The sequence below is a fragment of the Triticum aestivum genome, chromosome 7D (assembly GCF_018294505.1).
Source record: "Triticum aestivum cultivar Chinese Spring chromosome 7D, IWGSC CS RefSeq v2.1, whole genome shotgun sequence".
Lineage (NCBI taxonomy): Eukaryota > Viridiplantae > Streptophyta > Magnoliopsida > Poales > Poaceae > Triticum > Triticum aestivum.
The window spans coordinates 451289232-451298196 of NC_057814.1; positions in this window are offsets into that span (position 1 = coordinate 451289232).

Sequence of the window (8965 nt, forward strand, 5' to 3'; positions counted from 1 at the left end):
TTAGTCCGTCCTGGTCTCCGGTCGGCCCAATGGCGGTTGAGGTATGCGCGGGGCCGGGCTCTGCCGACGTAGAACGCAAAGCAAATAGGAAGGAAATCGCAAAATCTCGAAGCAAATATTACAAACATACTGTCCTCACAGTATCAAATGAAAAGTTTAAACGCCTCCACGAGGCCTGATGCATGGTGCAGGAACAAAACAGGAAACTAGCTGCAGTTCACCCCTGAACACCGTCGTCACCTGCAGAAGGTGCTCCATCCCGGGTAGCGACGCCCTCACCTGCACCGCCAGCCGCAGGGTCGGAGGCATCGCCAGACAATGGCGAGGAGGCAAAACCGCAGAACTTCCCCAGCAGGGCCTCCACCTGACCTTGCACAGCTGCGGCGGCGGCTTCGCAGTCATCCTCAGCCACAGGCTCCAGCAGCTCCTCAAGGCAAGCGTTGGGGTCGCGAAGGTACAAGTGGCTGAAAACGCGGGTCAGTGCAGCCGAAGACAGGATGCGAGCCTCTGCCTCTGCCATAGGACCGACGCCATCAACGACTTCCTCGAGCACCTCCACCGGCTTCGGTGCCGCAGGAGCTCCCGGGAGCGCCGGCGGCACCAGCCCGCGCGCGTCAAAGGTCGGCCTGGAGGCGACAAATTCCTCCCGGTCCTTGCGTTGGAACAGGGGAATGAAGGCGCTTGGTGGGTACTCCTGGTTGTCCCCAACTATGAGGCGCAGAACAGCGACCAATTCATCGTCAGGCAGGGCCCCCGCCCTCAGGCGGGTCTTGTTTCCCTCTTCTTCAAGCTCCCATAGGGGGCGTGCGCGCGCCTGGAGCGGGGCAACTCGCAGTGTCAAGAACTCCCTCAAGAGCATGACCCCCGTCACCTTGGTCGCCTTCGCGTTGCCCAGCTTCAAGTCGGTCATCATCTGCCCCAACACTAACGATGCCCGATCATTAGCAAGCTCCGCCTTGGGCCACCCCCTGTTGGAAGAGGGCGCCACCGTTGGTAACACCAGACGCGGATTTGCGCGCTTGGCGTCCATCATGACCCACTTGGATCGAATGTTGTCGGCCCTCTTCCCGGTGCCCGAGATCGAGTTGGCCTTGCCGAATGCGACGAAATTAGCGCATCCGGAGATGTGCCCCTCGCTGACACGGAGGAAGAAGAAATGGCGCAGGAGCGCCACGGATGGCATCACGCCCAGGTACGCCTCACAGTAGTAGGCGAAGATGGACAGGAGGAGGACAGAGTTGGGATGGAGATGCAACGCCTGCAGCCCGTAGTGGTCGAGGACTTCATAAAAGAAATCAGAGAAGGGAGGAACCAACCCGACGGCAACACTGCTCGAGAAGAAGGGAAAGAAGGCGCTTTCCTCAGGCTCCGGCACGTCGGAGGCAAGCCGGAGCTCGGTCTCTCCCCACTCATTGCTCTCACCCGCCGTCAGCAGGCGCACGGAGGCGAGGATCTTCTCCGTGACGGTGGGCGCCTCAAGGGCCGGCTCATACCAAGCCGGTGCTGAGGAAGTCCTGACTTTGCGCGGCGCCATAGATCGCAGATGCAGGATGAGATTGGAACGGATCTGGAGGTAGCGGCGGGAAGGAGCGAGGAAGGGGATCTGGAGCGAGGCGACGAAGAAGTAATGAAGGCAAGTGCCGAGGTAGCGTGAGGAAGTGAAGACGCCCACGTCCAATCAACCGCCACGCGTCAACCGAGGCCGCAGGCTTTTGGGGCCCGCGGTGCTCCGTACTTGACCTTGGCTTCGCCGCGAAGCCAAGCCAAAGCGCACCTTGGGCCCGGGGGCTACTGTCGGCGTTCTGGGAACAGGGGTCCCCGGACTTGCCTGCCTGCGGCCCATGGCGTGGCCAAGTCAGCAGGCCGTACGGCCCATCTTCATCAACGAGGCATCCAAGACCCTCGCGAGGGGCCAAGCCTCGTGAGGCGGACGACGCAAGACCTCCTCAGGAGTGGCCTAGTCAGGCAGGCTCAGGAGGAGCGGAGATATCAAGGCGCGGAGAACCTCACGAGGCTCTCGTGACGTGAGCCATGACGATCGACGCCAGGCGGGCGCCAGGCGGACACCAGAGCGCGCAGCGTCCTTGTTTCCTCTTTGGTGCTAAGGAAGCCAGCGCAGGCGAGGAGTACCGAGGCATCATGCAAAGGTTGCTATATCGGTGCAACGAGACCAAGACCAGAAGGACGGCAAGACGGAGGTCATCGTGGAGCCCAAGACGGCGTCACCACCAGAGGCTTTCGCAGGCGAAGACCACTTTTGTCAGGATAGCTTGTACTAGTTGTCCCCCTTCAAATTTGCCCGCCGTTGTTGGCTCCCTTCCAGCTCAATATTTGGGAAGAGGACCAGGGCCTATATAAGTAGAGCTAGCCACCACAGTAGAGGGGATCGAGCAGTTCATCCAGCTCTCACCAGCTAAGACACCAAGCACAAGAACACCTCAACCTCAGGAGGCTGTTCTTCCCTCTGTACTGTTCATCATCAGCCCAAGAGGCAATCCACCACCATCACACTAGAGTAGGGTATTACACCGCAACGGTGGCCCGAACCAGTATAAATCTCGTGTCTTTCTGTGTCGTGAGTTCGTCGAGTTCGTCCGCGAGATCTTAGCGAGCTAGGGCGTAGATCGGTAGGAGGGAAAGACTTTGTGCGCACCCCAGTGTTCAAACCTTAAGGGTTTGCCGGAACCCCACATCCGACAATCATGACATGTTATTTGTATGTCATTCTATTGGCCAAGTTTCTTAGGGACAGTTATTACGAGTTATCCTAAGAAAATAAGCACATGTGAATATAAGCTCCGGGTAATAAGCCAACCAGTTCTTTTCATTGACTTCCTTTTCAGCTTATCTTTGGTATGATCAGTGAAAAGTCTAGATTGCATTATATTTTGTCATTTTGCTGTCCATGTGAAAATTAATTTGACTTGCAAACATCACAAATTGAACCCAATGCAGTAATTAATATGATAGGAAAACAGACCATCAATATTTGTTCAAAATGCAAATACAAAGATACCATCTACTTGGCACAATATACTTTGGTCAATGTCTTCCATATATAAAGATCCCATTGCCTAATTTAAGCGAATAATGCATGACCCAAATTTAAATGAAGAACAATTATTTATCAAAATTCGATGGTGTCGGTGTACAAAAGTAGGGGCGCACCTTTGTGCCCCTTTACTTGTGCACGGGCAGTCAGAGCCGCGCACCACGGCCACACGTAGCAGGGCAAAGGAGGGAAGCCGGAGAGAAGCCGAAGCCTAACACAAGACGGTCAAGGCAACGCCAAGGCCAAGAACACAAAGAAGCAGAGGGACGGAGCAGTTTCCCCCGGTAAGACCCTTGTCGTGGCAGCACGCCCAAACGCCAACAGAGCGAGCCGCCCTTGAGCCACAGGTTCCAACCCAACCGGCTACGATTCGGCCAGGGCTCGGGAGGCACCTCTGTGGTGGCATGCAGATCTTTGTCAAGACCATAGATATATGAGATCAAGATGAGGACCAGAAGAAGGCAACCCTTGGCGGGATCCTTGCCGAGGAAAGCCACAAGATCCCCGGCAAGATCCTTGCCGGGGACGACTATGCACCGCGGCAAGACCCTTGCCGGGCCACCCGACAAGACCCTTGCCGAGAACGCCAGCAGGGCCACCGCCAGGGCCGCACCAGCCAAGCTTCCACCGCCGTTCGCATGCAGCTGCCAGCCCAACCAGCTGGGTTGGCACCTGCGTGGCAACATGCAGCTCCCAGGCCAGATCAGCAAGCGCCTGTGTGGCGGCATGCAGATCTTCGTGAAGACCCTACCACCGCGCCACCTCAGCTGCACGCCTGCCTACATGGTGCCGCATGCATTGCTGACCAGGGCACGTGTCGAAGCGAGGGGGGCAGCGACGGACGGGGCGGGCCTCGCTCCCGTCCCCGATAAAGCTAGGGGACACCTAAGCGACGCATTAAATGCATCTTGTCCTGTAATACGAGCGATAAGCTCGCAGTACTGTATGCCTTTCCACCTCCTGTGTGCAACTGTGGCAGCCCCTTTCGACTATAAAAGGAGGCCCATGGCGTACTGGAGGGGGATTCGGCTCTTTGGAACTACTCAGCAACCGTAGCTAGTTCGAGGGCTCAAGAACACTCAATACATCCACCAAAGCAGGACTAGGGTTTTACGCATCCTCGCGGCCCGAACCTGGGTAAACGATCCTTGTGCTGATTACTAATCCTGCTCTTCTTGCAACCCTGCGCCCCGGCAACCGTAGTAGGGATTCTTGTGATCCCATAGGTGTCGTTTCCCACCGACATCTTTGGCGCGCCAGGTAGGGGGCGCAATTGTGAGAATCTGGTCTAGTAGTTAGCCTAGCGGTTCTTCATCGCCATGGCTCCCAAGAAGAAGACGGCCACGGCGATCGGCTCGTCGGGGGCCGAACGGCCCGTGCCAGTACGTGCAAGCAGCGGCCCGGTCGCGGACAGGACCCGGACCGCAGCCCGAGAGCACCAGCATTGCACTGGCAGTCAGAGCCTGGCGAGCGGCGCCGTTCGTGCGCCAGGCGACGGGACGCACGCCACCAAATCCAAGGACGGAGCTGGGGCCCCCGCAGGCGGCGCGGGGCCCTCTAGGAGTGTCGTTGTGCCACCCACGGGCGGCGCAGCAACCTCCAAGACGCCCACGCCAGCGCCCACAGCACGCTCTTCCCAGGGCGCACGCGACGAGCAGCGCCACCACGCTGGAGACTCCAGACATCGCCTTGGGAAGAGCCCTGTGCATCGTCCTCAGGACGAAGGAGTCCAGCATGCTCACCAAAGTGCTGGCGGAAATGGCACGCAGCCGCTGGGCCGTGGTAGAGCTCCTTCTAACATAGTTAGAAGTCGAAGCGCGCCACGGTCCACGCAGCTGTCACCACTGCCCACGCCAGCAGAAGCTTTGGCGCGCGCACAGCTGCTCCTCGACTTCCCTCCTGTTGCGGAGAAGCTCGACGAGTGGAGGGCCACCATCCGGAGCCTCGTCGCCGTCGCCAACAAAGATGATCCGCGACCGGCGGGACCCTCGGGCCAGCGCTCCACCGAGCCACCACATGCCAGCGCTGGGAGGACCGGGGGTGCTGCGGTCACGGTGCACTCTCCACCTTCTCGCCAGCCGCCGCGGGCGTCGGCCCGTCGTGACGACGCTTGTGATAACATCTCTATAGCGTCGTCCTACCCGCGGACCTACCGCGACCAGCGCCAAGTTCTTCGAGAACGAGCTCACAAAGATGCTCGAACCACTATCGAGCGCCGGCGTGATACATGCCACCAGTCGGACAAGCGGGCGGGACCCGCTATGGACCACCCAGCACCGGGGGGCTCTAGCGGCCTACCTTACGAGGTGGGCTGCCCAGCCTTTACCCATGAGCTGCGGCAGTTCCAGTGGCCGTCCCACCGCACGTTCAAGCCCGACGTCGGCGAGAAGTACACTGGCAAGACCCATCCGTCCGAGTTCCTCGGCATCTACACCATCACGATGCAGGCTGCCGAAGCTCGCGACGACAAGGTGCTTGCCAATTACTTCCCATTGGCACTGAAGCCCAATGTTATGTCTTGGTTGATGCACTTGTCGGCGGATTCCATTTCTTCTTGGTCGGATCTGTGCCATGAGTTCGCTGGCGCCTTCATAGGAGGCCACCAAGCTCATGGCCAGGCCAGTGATCTGCATATCATTCCCCAGAAGGAAGGGGAAACCCTGCGCAAGTACATCCAGAGATTCAGCCGAGTGCCGTACAACATCCCCGACGTCCATCTCGCCGTCGTGATCAGCGCGTTCCATCAGAACGTGTGAAACCGCAAGATGCGCAAAGAGCTAGCGATGACCAAGGTTAAGGATGTGGCCGAACTCTATGTTCTGGCCGATAGGTGCGACCAGGCTGAAGAGGGAAGGAAGTACCCCAGCGAGGACGCTGGCACGGAAACCGACTCTACTGATGAAGACACCACCGTCCCAACGAAGAAGGGCCGGCGTCACAACAGGAAACGCAAGGGCAAGGCTGTGCTTGCCGTTGAAGGATCTAACGACACCAGCGCTGGCAAGAAGGTCAAGGCAGACGACCCCGGCAAGGAGATCGCCGGGTGCGCCGCCTACCGGGCCTTAGCAGCTGCTGACAAGCCAGGGGGCTCCGGCAAAAAGTACTGCAAGATCCACCGCACCAAGGGCCACGACCTCCAGAACTGCCGGCATGTCGAGCTGCTTGCTGAGAAGCAAAAGGCCGAGTATGAAAGGCGGGACAAGGAGAAGGGCCAGGATGGTGCCGAGGGATCCGCCAAGAAGCGTGGCGGCCAAGGAGGCCGCCGCGGCAAGGAGAGCCAGCAAGAGAGGCCCGCCCGGGGCCGTGATAAGAAGCAAGAAGATGATGATCATGACGAGGACGACGAGTCCGGCGAGCAAGAGTTCCAGAAGGCTACAGAGGCCATGTGCGTCGATGGTGGCGCCTCGCTGTATACTTCTCACTGCCAGCTCAAGCAGTGGGCGCGTGAGATTACAGCAGCGGAGCCGTCGTTCGACGCTCAGAAGCCGCTGAAGTGGTCCAGCACGCCCCTCATCTTTGACGCCGAGGACCACCCTGACCGCACAACCACGGTCGGGTGTTTGTCGTTGTTGGTCTCACCAACGATACGCAACCTCAAGGTGAACAAGATGTTGGTCGACGGCGGGGCCGGCCTCAACTTGATCTCGCCCGTCGTGATCAAAAGGCTGCAAATTCCTGATGGAGACCTCGAGGAAACGGGCACATTTCAAGGGGTCAATCCGGGGAGGAGCCAGCTGAAGGGGAAGGTCACACTGGCCGTGACGTTTGGAGGAGAGTTGAACTACAGGATGGAGAGGATCGTCTTCGACGTGGCCGAGATCCCCTTGCCCTACAATGGGATCCTCGGCCGCCCGGCACTAGCCAAGTTCATGGCGGCGTCGCACTACGCCTACAACATGCTAAAGATGCCCGGGCCGTTGACCATCATCTCTGTCCCCTCAGACAAGAAGGACGCGCTGATTTGCGCCGACCAACTCTACCGGGAAGCAGTTACAGCAGCTGCCGTCAAGGCACTTGCTCCTGCCGCTGAAGGCCCGGGAGGGAAGAAGAAGCCCGGCAAGACCTCTCGCGCCCACTCCGGCAAGCGCACCTCCTCGGAGTGTTGTGCTACCGTCGAGGACGTGCCAGAGAGCTCTACCGGCAAGAGCAACAAATCTAGAGCTGAGCCACCGCAGACCAAAAAGGTGTCCGTCAGGGAGGATGGCACGGGGGGGCTTTCACCATAGGCTCCACCCTCGACAGCAAATAGGAAGGCGCGCTCGTCACCTTCCTGCGGGCGAATGTCGACGTGTTCGCGTGGCAAGCATCCGACTTCCCCGGTGTTCCCAGGGAGGTGATTGAGCACCACCTAGCTGTCTGTCCTCATGCGCGGCCCGTCAAGCAGAAGGTCAAAAAGCAGGCTCTGGAGAGGCAGGAGTTCATCACAGAGGAGATCAGGAAGTTGGAAGTGGCAGGTTTGGTGAGAGGAGTGCTCCATCCGACATGGTTGGCCAATCCGGTAGTGGTGCGCAAGGCAAATGGGAAGTGGAGGCTGTGTATTGACTACACAGGTATCAATAAGGCTTGTCCTAAGGACCCCTTCCCGTTGCCGCACATCGACCAGATTGTCGATTCCACGGCCGGGTGTGATCTGCTGTCATTCCTCGACGCCTACTCGGGCTACCACCAAATCTTCATGACAAGAGAAGATGAAAAGAAGACAGCATTCACCACCCCATGTGGTATGTATTGCTTTTTACGGATGCCTTTCGGGTTGAAGAGTGTTGGCTCGGCGTTTGCAAGAGCAGTCCAAATTGGTTTTGAACCCCAGCTCCATAGAAATATGGAAGCTTACATGGATGACATAGTGGTCAAAACCAAGGACGGGGCAACTCATGTGCAAGATCTAGAAGACATTTGCCAACCTGCGCAAGATCAACCTTAAGCTGAACCCTGAGAAGTGTGTCTTCGGCGTTCCGTCTGGCAAGCTTCTCGGATTCTTTGTGTCGCAGTACGGGATCAAGGCAAACCCAGACAAAATCAAGGCTATTGAACAGATTGAGGCGCCCAAGCGGATCAAGGATGTGCGTGATTCATCTCCAAGTCCGCCGAGCGCGCCCTTCCTTTTTTCAAAATCTTGAAGAAGGCAGGCCCAATGGAGTGGACCCCAGAAGCCGAGGTAGCGTTGCAGGATCTGAAGAAATACCTTTCCTCCACGCCAATACTGGTTGCACCTAAACCACAAGAGTCGTTGCTGCTGTATCTGGCGGCGACGAATCAAGTGGTTGGCACTGCACTGGTGGCGCAGGGGAAGGTCGACGAGGAGGCAGTGGCGACGGCAGAACCAGCGGATGGCAAGCCAAAGATTCCCCCGGCAGGGCCTGGTGCCGGCAAGGTGAGGCCCCCGCAGAGTCTGATGCCACCAGGGCAGGGCCCGCGTGGTCGAGTGAGGTGGTGCAGAAGAAGAAGATGATGCAGCACCCGATTTACTTTGTCAGCTCCCTCTTGCAGGGGGCTAGGTCGAAGTACTCCGGTGTGCAGAAATTGCTCTTCGGCCTCCTTATGGCCTCGAGGAAGCTGCGTCATTACTTCCAAGCCCACGAGATCACTGTCGTCACCCGCCTCCCGTTGCAACGGATACTGCATAACCCAGATGCGACTGGAAGGATTGTGGAATGGGCTCTGGAGTTGTCGAGCTTTGGGTTGAAGTTTGAAAGTACCTCGTCAATCCAAAGCAGAGTCTTGGCGGAGTTCATTGCAGAATGGACCTCAACGGCCGACGAAGAAATCCAGGAGACCGCTCTCCCCGGCGAGGAAGCAGACCGCGACTGGATCATGTACTTTGATGGGGCTTTCTCGCTGCAAGGCGCCGGTGCCGGTGTGCTGCTTGTCGCACCCACCGGAGAGCACCTCAAGTATGTGATCCAGATGCAC